Genomic DNA, 14287 nt, shown 5'->3' on the forward strand with positions numbered 1-14287 from the left:
GAAGAGTCCGGACTAGACCCTTCTTGAAATTGATGCCAAGATAGCGGCCGAGAATGAGGGAGCTCTGCCGACTGAGGCCAACACAATGCCAATAGCCAAGGTTGAGTAATCCGAAGTTAACGCTAATGTTTCCAGTACTTAGAATTTTTTCTTTGCTTGTGCTTTTTTACTTTTTGAACAGTTGTAACTTTTTGCTATGTGAACAATGCTTGCTTTTGTTTGGCTGATATGCCCTCTACTGTAATCCAAAACTTTGTTTTTCAATGCAAGTCTTCTTTTTCTCTAAGTGTTGAATGTTTGTTTCCTTATGTTTTATCTGTCTTCATTATTTTGTATGCTTCCATCCTTAGAATATTTTTGCACTTTTTCCAAGTATACCTTAACTTGTGTAATCATTTCGGGTCGGAACACATCCTACATGTATCACCTCAGACCCATTTTGTCATGGGTGCAGCCTTGGTCATCTCGAACCTACTTTCCTCGGAATTCACCTTTTGCTGTGATCTCAGCCAACGGGCACTTCAGAAACATTCTTTGAATAATCAACAAGTATTGTTTCCTTACTTGTACTTGCTGTCTTTTATCAAGACTTCACCCTTTCAACCCTTCCAAGTTTGACAACCTGATTGGTGATCTCGTGTAACAAACAATTCGAGTGTCCCTTATTTAGATACCTCAGCTGACTCTAACTTGTAAATTTTTCAAAAATTCCAATATCTGTCAAGCCTATTCCTACTTCCTGCCCCCTAACGCGAACCTAAGTACCACTTATGTTCACATTACGCATTCAACTCCAATTCTTGCCGAGGTCTAATTCAAACAAAGATTAGCTGAGACTTTCTACCTCAATTTTGCTGTTAATCTAACTAGATCAAACTTAGGTTAACTCAATCATATGGCAAGTGTTAATTTAACTCTACCATATGGCAAGTTTAAGTTATTCGTCATTTTTCATTTGGAAACATCACAAACTTAGTTCAACTCTAGCATAGGTAAGTTGAATTCAACTCTACCATATGGCAAGTCTAAGTTGTTCGTCATGTTTCATTCGAAAACATTGCAAATTTAGTTCAACTCTACCATATGGAAAGTCTAAGTTATTCATCATGTTTCATTTGGAAACATCGCAAACTTAGCTCAATTCTACCATAGGCAAGTTGAATTTAACTCTATCATATGAAAAGTCTAAGTTATTCGTTATGTTTCATTCGGAAACGTCGTTATAAGACTGCTAATCCTTATCGCACAAATTTCAACAAGAATAAAAACAAAATCTAGCTAGTGTTTTATTATAACGTCGACTAATAAAATAATTACATAAATCTCAAAAAACAAAAACTAATGATAGAAAAACTTTAGATTGCAAATGTTCCAGGGTCGTGGCAACTCTTTGCCATCAGCGTCTTCAAGTCGATATGCCCCATTGCCTATAACCGAGATGATTTTATAAGACCTCTCCCAGTTTGGGCCAAGTTTGTCCTCCTTAGGATCCTTCTTGTTGCGGACAACTTTCCTCAAGACGAGGTCCCCAACCTTGAACTCTCTCGGGTTGACCTTCTTGTTATAAGTCCTAGCAAGCTGCTACTGGTATGCCCCCAGCCGAATTGCTACTCTCTCTCTCTTCGTTCTTCTAATAGATCTAGATATTGGGCCCTGAATGCCTTGTTAGTCCCATTCTCCACTCCCTGGGTTCTAATTCCAAGGATGTCAACCTCCAGTGAGATGACTACTTCAATGCGATATGCCATGGAAAAAAGGGACTCCCTAGTTAATCTTCTAGGTGTGGTTCGATATGCCCATAGCACATTGGGTAATTCTTCCATCCACTTGCCCTCGGCTACTTCCAGTCTCTTCTTGATCCCATCCAAGATGGTCTTGTTGGATGCATTTGCCTATTCATTGCTCTGGAGAAAGCTAGGGGTAGAGCATTAGTTTTTGATTTTGTATTTTGCACATAAGCTCTTGATTAGCTTACTGCCAAACTGGGTGCCATTATCTGCTATTATGGCCCTCGGGATTCCGAATCTGGTGATGATGTTCTTTCAGATGAAGCTTTTCACCTCAATATCTCGAATCTTCACAAGGGGTTCAACCTTTACCCATTTTGTGAAGTAGTCTGTGGCTACTAACAAGAACTTTCTTTGTCCAGTTACCTGTGGCAGTGGTCCCACTAGGTCCATGCCCCGCAGGGAAAACGACCAAGAACTGGACATTGGGTTCAGATCTGCTGCTGGCTGATGTATCAGATGAGCAAACCTTTGATACTTTTCACACTTCCTGACATAGGCTTCAGCATCCTTTTGTATGTATGGCCACCAGTATCCTTGGGAGATGGCTCTATGGGCAAGTGACCTGCCCCCTACATGGCTTACACAAACTCTTTTATGGATCTCATATAAAAAGTCCTCTACCTGATAGGGATGCACACACTGGAGTGAAGGTCCAGTGAAGGATCTTCTATACAGATGACCTTCTGCTAACAAGCAGAACCTGTCCGACTTCAACTTAGTTTTGTGTGCCTCTTTTTGGTCGTCTGGTAGTCTATCCTCTCTAAGGAACACAACTATGGCGTCCATCCAACTAGGACCCATTTCCACACACATTGCTTCGTACTCTGTTATCAGAGGCTCTACATTTGGTCCTGTCAGATAATCAACCATGATTGTCCTTGGTTTCCCTGACTTTATTGCACTAGCCAGGTTTGCCAAGGCATCAGCATGACTATTGTCATCACGGCTAACCTATTGTAGCCGGCAATTCTCAAACAGTGTTAGCAGCTTGACAACCTCTTTAACATAGGCTATCATCTTTTCATCTTGGGCTGCATACTCACCCGTTGCTTGATTCACAATAAGTTGGGAGTCACAGAAGACTACCACCTTATCGGCTTCCACGACTGCTGCTAGTTTCAATCCTACAATTAACACCTCATACTCTGCCTCGTTGTTTAAGGTCTTGAAACCGAAACGAATAGATTGCTCAATCATTCGCCCATCTAGTGATACCAACACCACTCCTACCTCCGCTCCTTAACAGTTTGAACTTCCATCAACAAATAGGCAGAAGGAGTCGTCGATGTAGATGTCGCAGGGTTTTAGTTTCTCTTCCTTCTTTTGCGCTACTGGTGCGGGGTTCTTTAGCCCCAGTTAGGTTTTCTCTGGTTTTCCTGGACAATCCAAGCCGCGGCTCACTGGAGCTCGACGTGGGATGGTGTAGGCGTCCCCGAACGTCCCGGGAGGGAATCCCCCGTTTTGTTCATTGGGGCTCACTACAGTTTGGACTCAAATTGTCACGGTTCTTAATCTGATCTTGCAAAGGGCAATGCAAGGTTGATAAATTACCAAAGAGTCCAAATCCGGCAAATTGTTTTGGAAAACTGATTTTGAGAAAGAAGTACCAAACATGGACTGCTTTGCCAGATACAGAGTCGCCACCTAAATATTTTTTATGGGAGAATTTAGGAAACCCTGACTCGTTTGCCTAAGGCCACGTGTCCGTCATCACCAAAGTTGCCTCGGCTCGAGAACTTGGGTACAATTGGGGAAGGTCAGCTATGAGCACCCCCGCTCGCCCGATCAAAGAACGGCCTCTACTAACCATGATATCGAGTTTTGAAAACATTATGTGCTCTTATTCCGGTTAATTAGCTAGAATTACTATGTGATGCGCACAGCAAAACAAGTATAGACTAGGTCGCCTAATTTGGGACAAAGCATCGCATATCCGTTTGTTTGGAAATGGTTTGAAGTTTGCTACTTGCAAGTAGGCTAAAATACGAATTTCAATAAATTATCTCAACTCAAACAACCCAACCTTCACCCACGGGCATTCATGCAGTTATATCACGTAAGCAGATAGCCTCATAGTAAGCATGCTGTCATGGCAACACTCACACACATGCAAGAATGCTAAAGCGTAAATGCTTACCTAGTACTCCCAGCCAAAACAGAAACTAGTTAGTAATCAAATGCATGATCCTAGTTCATGTTAAGATGACTAATGCAACACATGCAAAATGCAACTCAGATAGGCTCGGCTATTCTAAACATGGTATATGAAATGCAACAGATAACATGTATTCAACTTGGAATTGAAATACAATGCAGTTAGCACGATGCGCCGAGCCCGGTGCATGCAATACAGATGAATGATGCAAACATGCTATCATAAGTATGCTAATTGAAACGTGCCCTAAAACTAACCATTGAAAGCAGGTAAGTAAAAGGGAGAGAGAAGTGGGGGTTGGAAGGCATGCACACACTCACGCACACTTATTATAAAATTCGCCCTCTCGACGGAGGGTCCGAAAGAATAATATAAATTTAATTAAGTAACAAGCTAATTAAATATTACACAACCATTTAACTAATTAACAAATTAACTAGTCAACTAAAGTAGTAAAGAGGCCGCCGTAGCTCCACCTTGGAATTCTTGGATGATGCATGCTCGATTCGCCTCGCTCGGAAACCCGTCACCATGCCACTGTTGCCTCTATTTACACTGTTCTGCACCTCTGAGAATCATGAAAACATTTGTGATGCTTTTGAAACAGTCCCTGCACACTTTGGGATGCCACCAGCCAAGATAGAACATTACCGGCCATGGAAATGTGGCCATCGGCCAAAGATTGGATCACCGGCTTGACATTGATAGTCGGTCGGCAGTAAAAGTGGACGGCCGGCCATTTCTTCCTGCAGAATACTGGTTTTGCTGCAACAAAGGACAGATAATGCATGGCATGGAATTTTCAAGACAGTGTGTGCATAGCCACCCTTCCTATCATGCTATGATCTCAAGGGAGTATAGCCCTCAATACTTGGGCCACCAATCACGCATCTTGACGCATGATGGCCAAAGGTACCAAGTTTGCAAATCGATGTAAATGCATGAAACAAAACAAATGGATGCTTCATGCCCTATCATGTTGAGATCAAGGGCGTCGGCGACCGAGGAGTGAGACATGTTTCGTCACTTTAAGTACGAACACATCTCATTCCTCATGTTTGGTTTGACACGCCAAACTAAACAAAAATGTGATGCATATATGGCAAATGCAATGCAAAAACATGTAATTGATGCAATGCAACATGAGCAATGCAACATATGTAACTAATGTAATGAAACATAACACTGTGCAATGCAACCTATCATGCAAACAACATGGCAATATGATAAGTATACAACACTACAATGCAACCTAAATAAGCAACTATGCAAAGTGATAGGCAATGCAACAATGATTAACTACAAGGATGCAACAATCATACAATGTAATGAGCATGCAACAATATACAAATACATGATCCATGGTCTTACACTATGGGTGGACAGACCTTAGCCTTGTCCATAACAGTGGCCGATAATGATGTAACAAAAACACGAATGACACATACAAGCATGCATGCACCAAGGCCCATCACCTAAGGCATAAAGGAGGCAATTCTAAGCATACTTAAAAGAGACAAACATGGGCATTTTACAAATATGTTGAGCTCTGAAATCATGATAGAAGGAGTGCAAAATCCAAACACACAAGTGGAACATAGCATGCAAAGGGGCCCAAAGCTTGAGACCAACCAAAGGGTTCAAACCATAGCCACATCAAACGAACCCCAAAAGGCCAAGAGGACTTAGGACAGTCCTAGGGGAGGCCAAAATAGGGCTGGAACATGCATGGAACATGGCCAAAACATGCTAAGAAATAGGCACCAAAAACAAAGGCATTCAAGACTACAAAGAGAGCACTCCATTACAACTATCACAACCAAGCAAGGCATGGACTAATCAATACAAAACAGAGTTACAACATGCCAAATAAGCCCCCAAAACCCACCTAAATAGCATCTAAATGGCCTAAGACTAAAGGCATACACAATGACCCAAACATGGAATACAAAACAACAACCCTTCAAAGCATTGAGAGGATGGAAAACGCAAGTATATAAGCATGAAACATGGACTAAAATGGCACGATAAGTGATTCCAAATCACCGAAATAACCCAAGTAATGCATACTCAAGACTCACACACCCGAAGCCAACAAGCTAGAATGCAAAGAGGCTATACAAAGCATGAAAAGCATGACCAAATCAACACCCAACAGAGCTTAAACATGATGAAACATGACTAAAAGTTTCATGAAGTCAAGCTAAAACATGCAAGCATGGGGGTCTAAATGCATGGTGCATGTTGTGACAATAGAGATTACAAAGCAAGTGTATGATGCATGTAATGGACTATTAATCCGACCAAAAATAGAGGTATAATATGACCAAATAACACCAAAAACCCTCTGAAATGGAACCAAAATTGACTAAGCATGCATGCTACCCTTATGAGCCAAAAACACAAGCAAATGAGACACAAAGGGAGAGGGGTGTCCCTCCCCTATACAAGACCTCAAAACTTCTTCACCACCACTGAAAATCCTCTGGATTTCAGTGATGAGAAGACCAATACACGAAAGTTCTCAAAGCTCAAACAAAGAAGGCACAAAAAGGGCCAAACAAGGCCTAAGAGGAGGAGGACAACCCTAAACACCAAAATGAACTTAATGAAATATCTTAAACATGAAAAATTAAAACTTTTATTAGTTAAACACCAAGCTTAAAACAACATGCAAGATAGGCTAAAAGCTAGTGCAAAAAATGGAGAATATAAAGCAATAGTGCTCACCCTTGAAAAATACTTAAAGAACAGCAACTCCAGCCCCCTCTTTTTGATCAAAACCCACTCAAAACTCCAAGAACAAACTCTCAACACCTCCCAAAACCGACGTATGGTGTAACACTAGGTGTTTTAGTGCAAAACTAAGAACAAAACACCCTTTTGGACACTCTAACACACACAAATGAAGAGAGAGAGGGAGATATAGAGAGAGAGAGAGTGATATATATATCATATATATCTCTGATTTGCTGAACCCCCCTAATGGAAGGAGAGGCCTCCTTTTATAGAACAAAACAAGGACCAAAGCTTCTTAGAGAAGCTAAGGCAAAAGGGGTCAAGCTTTCTCAAGAAGCTAGACCAAAGGTCCAAGCTTCTTGGGGAAGCTAAGACAAAGGGTTCAACCTTCTGGAGGAAACTAAGACAAAGGGTCTAAGCTTCTTCAAGAAGCTTAGAGCAAAAGGGTGCAAATGGTGCAAGTCCTCCATACACATAGGACAAGGCCGTGCACTCCAGCTAGCACAGTTGGCATGCACAATGCTTGAAAAAGGAAAAAAGGAGGCACCGGCCAGAAAAAGAGACAATCGGCCAAATAAATGGCCGACTAACCAAATATCTGTGCCAACCGACCAAAAAATTGGTCGGTAGACAGAAAACAAGGCCGGTGGCTTCATGCCACAGTCGGTGGGTTTAAGGGATGGCTAACAAGCCACTTCCTACCCTCAGGTGCAAAAACCACTAGTCCTTGGTCCACAACCAAGCACAAAACAGTCAAGTCGAGAGATCTTAAGGCAAGGCGCGTAGCCGAGTCCTTTGGGATCTCAAAATGAACACGAACATGGATGATCGTTGAGTGTTCAAACGATGACGTCCAAGTCTTGAGGACGGTCAAAATAGGGTGTCTACAGATGGTACCAGGGGTGAACTCGGCCACAAAGTCGGCCAAAACCTGCCCTTCGATCGTTGTTCTAGGCTTGAATTCTAGGTCCTATTGGCACAGCACCACTGCTCATCTGGCTACTCTACCTGTCAGATCTCCATGTTGTAACAGGAACTTCAAATGATGCTCAATCGGCACCACAATCTTGTGGGCTTGAAAATACTGATTCAATTTTTTGGAAACCATCACCAAGGCTAATGTTAACTTTTCTAAGGGCAATTACCTGGTTTCTGTACTTGCTAGGGTCTTATTCACATAGTATACTGTCTTTTGCTCTCTCTCATTTTCTCAGATTACCACTGCACTGACAACTTGGTCTGATACTGCCAAGTACAGGAATAGTTATTCCCTAGGTATTAGAGTTGACAAAACTGGAGGTGTTGTCAGGTACCTTTTCAAGTCGGCCAATGCGACCTCGCACTTTTCTATCGACAAAAAATTTGTGGCATTCTTTAACAATTGAAAAAATGGCTTGCATTTATCAGAACTTCGGCTGATAAATCTATTCAAGGTTGTTGCCTTATCGGTCAAAATCTGGACTTGCTTAGCTGATGCCGGGCTCTTTAAGTTAAGGATAGCCCTGATCTGATCTGGGCTTGCCTCAATGCCTCTTCTAACGACCAAGTATCCTAGGAATTTGCCAGATCCGACTCTAAATGCACATTTCGAAGCAATGAGTCGCAACTGATATGTTCTTAGCATGTCAAAGACTGCCTTCATGTCGGCTATGATTCCCAGGTTCTTTGGTCCTCACGACCATATCATCAATATAGACCTCTACTGTCTTCTCAATCAGATGCTTGAACATCTTAGTCACTAACCGTTAGTAGATTAGTCTCGCATTTTTTAATCCGAAAGGTATTACTCTATAACAATAGAGTCCTTTCAAGGTGATGAATGCCGTCTTCTCTTCATCTGGGGCATACATTACTATCTGATAGTAGCCTTTGTATGCCTCCAAGAAACTCACCCTCCTATGCCTTGAAGTGGCATCTACTAACTGATCAATCTTAGATAGTGGGAAACTGTCTTTCGGGCAAGCCTTATTTAGGCTAGTGAAGTCCATGCAAACCTTCCACTTACCGTTCTTCTTTTTTATAACTACTGTGTTGGACAGCCAGGTTGGGTAGTTCACCTCCCGAAAGGTCTTGGCTTCTAACAGCGTGTCCACTTCCTCCTCAACTACTTCCATATGTACTAATCTCAGCCTCCTTGCCCGCTAGATGACAGGTTTAGCCGACCTGTCAACATTGAGTCTATAGCAAGTGAACTCAGGGTCGATTCCTGGCATCTTATAGGGCGTCCAGGAAAACACTTCTATGTTCACTCGCAAGAAAGTTTCCAACTATCTTTCCTCCTCCTCGGCTAAGCCTAAGCTGAAAAGGAAGAAGCGCTCTCCATCATCTTCTTGGACCTGAATCTTCTTCAAAGCCTTCTCACTCTTGTCGGCTGGTTCTTTGCCGACATAATCTAGGACCTCCATGTCCTCGTCTTCAATTTCAACTGTCTTCGTTTCCCACATATTGCATGTGGACTTCATTGCTGCCATGGAGCAACACCTGATCCCTTTTGACCTCCTCAATTCCATGCTCCGTTAGGAACCGCAATAGCTAGTGCAACGTTAAGGGACTAACCCTCATTGCGTGTAACCATGATCTTTCCAAAATAACATTGTAAGGAGAGGGGGCATCAATTACTGTAAATTCCGTACTTACCTTCTTGGTGCCTGTCTGTACCTCCAAATTTGTGGCTCCTAAAGGCCACGTCGGCGTTCCGTTGAATCCCACCATCAGGCTGTTAGATTGTTCTAGGTCATCTAGGTGAAAGCCAAGCTCCTTGTAACATCTAACATACATGATGTCACAAGAACTACCTTGATCAACTAGTATGCATCTCACCTGGCACTCTCTAATATTCAGCGTTATTATCAGGGCATCGTTGTGTGGATACTGCACCATATATAGGTCTGCCTCAGTAAAAGAAACCACTGGCCCCTAGTACTCATTTGTCTTAGGCTTCTTTTGCTAGACCTGGTACACATGTTGTAGATGCCTTACTCTTTGAGTTTCCCCACGTACATCATTCTCATTAACCTTTGAGTAAATCACATTAATCACCCGAGGTCCATCTGCTTGTTGCGGTGGCAGTAGTGGAGGTGCTGCTGCCGATGCCTGGGGTAGCCTTGCTTGCTCTTCCCTTGTCCTGACCTCATTTACTAGGTCACTCAGGTGACCCTGTCTGACCAAATCCTCCAAGTGTGTCTTCAGAGCCCTATATCCTTAAGTCAAGTGCCCATCTTCATTATGGTAAGCACAATGCTTCCCAAGGCTCCTTCCCATAAACTCATCAAGGATCTTCTCCAGTGCTTTGTAGTATGGTTGGTTCTTGATCCTTTTAAGAACTTTGTAGACCGAGATTCTGAATGCATTGGTGACTGCTTGTGCAGTCCTTAACCCTATTTCCTACCTGTTGAAACCAGTATTACCTCGGCCTCACTTCGGCGAGCTGTTTTTCTTCTCTTGCTTTGGTGTCTTTATTCCTGGCATATCCTTTTCTGCCTTGGCGTATTTCTTGATCCGAGCCATGAACTCCTCCATACTTTTTGGTAAGGTCTTGGCCAACAATTTCCGTAGCGGGCATTCATCCTCTAGGCCATTCTTAAAAGACACGACCGCTAGTTCCTGGTTACAAGTAGGAATTCGGTTGAACACCTCGTAATGTCTTTTGGCATAAGTCCTGAGACTTTCACCCTCGCTAATGTTCAAAGCCAACAGTGAGTCTACCCTGAGTGGCTGCAATTTGTTTATAACAAACCTGGTCACAAACATTTCGGCCAGGCCTTTCCAATTCTTCACAGTTCCTTTCTACAACTTATGGAACTAGTTCGATGCGATTTTCCCAAAAGATAAAGGGAACACCTTGCACAACAACTGCTCATTCCCACTTCACAAAGCCATCGAATTAAAATATAAACCAACATGAAAGTTCAGATCAGACTTATCGTCATAAATCTGGAACCTCGATATGTGGAATTTCTTCGGGGCCTCAAATCTATCTAACTCCATTGAGAAGGGTGTCCTTGGCTTGACGGGGGATGTTACCTCAGTGTTGAGTTGTTTCCTCTAGTCTCTCAAATCCTCATTTGTTCGGCTGGGAGCTCGGCTATCAACAGATTTTAGCTTTTTTGGCAGCTACTCCCGGTGTCATTGTATATCCTCTTCAACTTCTCTTCATTCATTATATTAAAATACAAGCCCTTCCATTGGACATGCCAAGGTTCTCTGACATAAGTTTCCTTGGTTCGAGGTGTCTTTTGTGACTCACCTTTCACTAACTTTGCTCGCCCGACATATCGTGAAGGCCGATGTGAGCGCCCCATTTCCTTGCCATGCTGCGGGTCTATTAGGATTGTTTCCTGTTCCCCTTTCTCAGTGTCAATCTTTGCCGCTGGTACTGGCGTGTCCTACAACGAGAACGGTGGCCGCATCATATTCTTCTACATCATGAAGTTGACAACCGACTGTAGGTCTACCAATTTGTTTGCCATTCCTTTCATCTCGTCGTCCCTCTTCAGGCATCTATTTTTCCATACCTGAAGGTCATTTTCGTTGTAACACTCATCTCGGCCTACTTTCTTCGGGGCGTTACCCTCTTTGCTGACATCCTTCTCCCTAAGATTTGGATCCTGTGCTCCTTCATTACAGTTTTTTCTCCCTGACATTAGGATCTGTATGCTCACCACTCTCACTGATAATGTCATCTTCAATATTTTCTTCCTATCCGTCATTGGCCATCTATTTTCCTTAAGTTTCCACAGATGGCACCAAATTGTAGATATTGATTTTTGACCACACAACCAAACAGAGAACTCAGCTAGAGAGCACCGGCAGAATTGACTAAGCCCAACAACCTACAAAAGAATATGAGAATCCAGTAGTGGTTCGTCTACCCGGGAGCACTCCAACGATCAAGTCAGTAGTCAATATCTCTCACAGATAGCAAATTGTGCTTAAACTCATAAGAAAGAACTTACCTTAGACCTACGAGAATGCCTTGCTTTTATAACCAGCAGTGACCTGATCCCTTTAGAAGCCTTACTTCAGTGGACTCAAGCTTAATACTCATATTGGACCCTCATCTAGATAGAGATAAACTCTGCTTGAGCCTTATCTTTATCCAGAATGAGATCCTTCTCTGTAGGGGTGGGCAACGGTTTATCCGACCCGCACAACCCGCCCAAACCGACTTTACCCGCACAAATCCGACCCTACCCGCATGCATAAATAGGGCGGGTGCGAATCTGTTTTTCCATACAAAATCAGATTTAGGTCAAACCCGACCCTACCCGCGAAACCGCATAACCCGCGCCGCAACATCATGTTTCAAATAAAAAAATCTACTCTCACAACCCACCCGTAGATTTTATTTAAAATAACACAACGATCCCACTGTTGAACTAAAAAAATCTCATTTTTTTGTTTTGGTCCTCCTCTCTCTTTGCCCAAATAGATTTCTCTCTCTCTCTCTCTCTTTCCCCTCCTCGTCGCCGTCACCACCACTATCTCTCGCCCCTTGCTTGACGTCTCTTTCATCTCCTCCCCGTAGCCATCTCCCAATCACAAATCAGATCTGGAGATGCCAGATCTAGAAGATGTAGAAACTTCAAAAAAAAAGAAAAAAAAAAGAAAAAAAATGTTTCATTGCACAAAGGTATGAATCCTAGATCTGGAATCCTTTATCTTCATTTATTTATGGTTTGCTAGTTATGTTATAGGTATGGGTGTTTATTAGCTGGGTTATACAAGTACTCCCCCCTCTCTCTCTCTGGGTCATAATTTTTTAAGCAATTTTGACTATGAAGTTCTTCAACACCAATTTTCATTGCCAGGTTGGAAAATTTTTATTTTATTTTGTTTTTTTTTTTTTTTGGTGCAGATTCAAGGTTTGGGTGGTTGTGGGTTTGAAGACTTTTCTTTATAACTTTTTGCTTTGTTTATTTAATAAAAAAAATCTTTCATTGTTGTAACTTGTATGTGAAAATGTTGGTTTATTTGTTTAATAAAAAAAGTGTATTCATTGTTGCTTTGTTTATTTAATAAGAATATTGTTGGTTCTAGAATTCTTCTTGCGTTTTCATTGTTTTATGACTTCAAAAAGTGGGAAGGCGAAGCCCCAACGGAAAAGCCCAAAAATATATATATATATATATATATATATATTTCACAAACTGCATGCACAACCATATGACCCACCCGTTCAATCCGCAACCCGCACTGCGGGCGGATGCGGTTCCATTTTTTCCCAACCCGCACCCCATCGGGCGGGTCCAACCCGTCATCCGAACCGCACAGAACCGATCCGTGACCACCCCTACTTCTCTGTTCTAGAACTCTTGTCCTTTATTTGCTTAACTCAGATTCTGGTATTTCCGCAGATAACCTCGGTCTAGTCGAGATCATCTCTTTAGCATGACCAAACTACATGGCACCTCGGCTGACACTTCAGTGTTACCTTAGCCACGTGCTGTCGTTCATAAAATATGTCCCCACAAATAAGGGGTCGTTTGGCACTAACTGATATAGCCAACTTTTTTAGCCTTGGACTTTTTCAACCTTGTTTGGTTTTTGTTTTGAATTTTTTTTTTACTTTTGTAAAAGAAAAAGTGTAATAATTATGGGTAAAAAGTAGATCTTATTGATTTATATAACTTATTTTATCCTTTTATATATTTTTAATCTCCAAATCTTAGCCAAATGAGTACTAACAATACTGATTACTTTACCCTTCTTCCAGCGCACGTTAGTACGTGGCTCACAAAAAATAGAGCAACCTATCATGCAACCCACCACGCGCCCTTTAGGCACACCGCCATTACAACCACTAATAATCCTACTTATTAATATTTAATTTAATAATAATCATGATTCGAACCTAATTTTACACATTAACACAGTCTAATGTGGATTAAAACTTAATTAACACAAATTAATTTGGGGCCAAAATCAGCACCAAATCACAACACTCATATACATAATACATCTTTTTCTCAATTTTTTTTCCAGCAATGCTACGTATCATGAAAAATCTTTTATGAAAATAATCATGAAAGTTTTGTGACCTTTGGATTATACTTAGAATAAAGCATCACACACTAATTAAGGTAATCCAAGAATCATAAATCTTTTATGATCATTTTCATGAAAAAAAATTCATGATCCTAACTTTTTGTCTTTTTTTTTACTTTACTACTTTTCTCATCATCTGAGATCTTCTTCAATATCTTGAGACAAAAAGCACATAATTTGCCAATCCCAAAAGAAGAAAGCGGTTGATTGATGATACGATCAATCGATTGATCCATTAGAGGCAATCAAGAAACATTCTTTGAATATCAAAGAGAGATAGATATATATCTATACTATTATTAAAAGCCAATAAGTACTTTGGTTTCTTGAAGTCATGCTCTCATAATTTTTTATTAATTTTCTTAAAATAACCTTAACTTCAATAATTATACTAGTTTTAAACTCATATCAATGCATAATTAAGGATAAAATCATAAATTATTAACTCACAAAATATAACTTCTCACATTGAATAACTTCCCATGTTCAATAACTTCTTTCAACTTCCATCTTCTTTCAACCCCACCATACGGCTTTGCCACCTCTATTGCATGCT

Source organism: Camellia sinensis, chromosome 6 (assembly GCF_055761805.1).
Source record: "Camellia sinensis isolate YWXY chromosome 6, ASM5576180v1, whole genome shotgun sequence".
NCBI classification, from domain to species: Eukaryota; Viridiplantae; Streptophyta; class Magnoliopsida; order Ericales; family Theaceae; genus Camellia; species Camellia sinensis.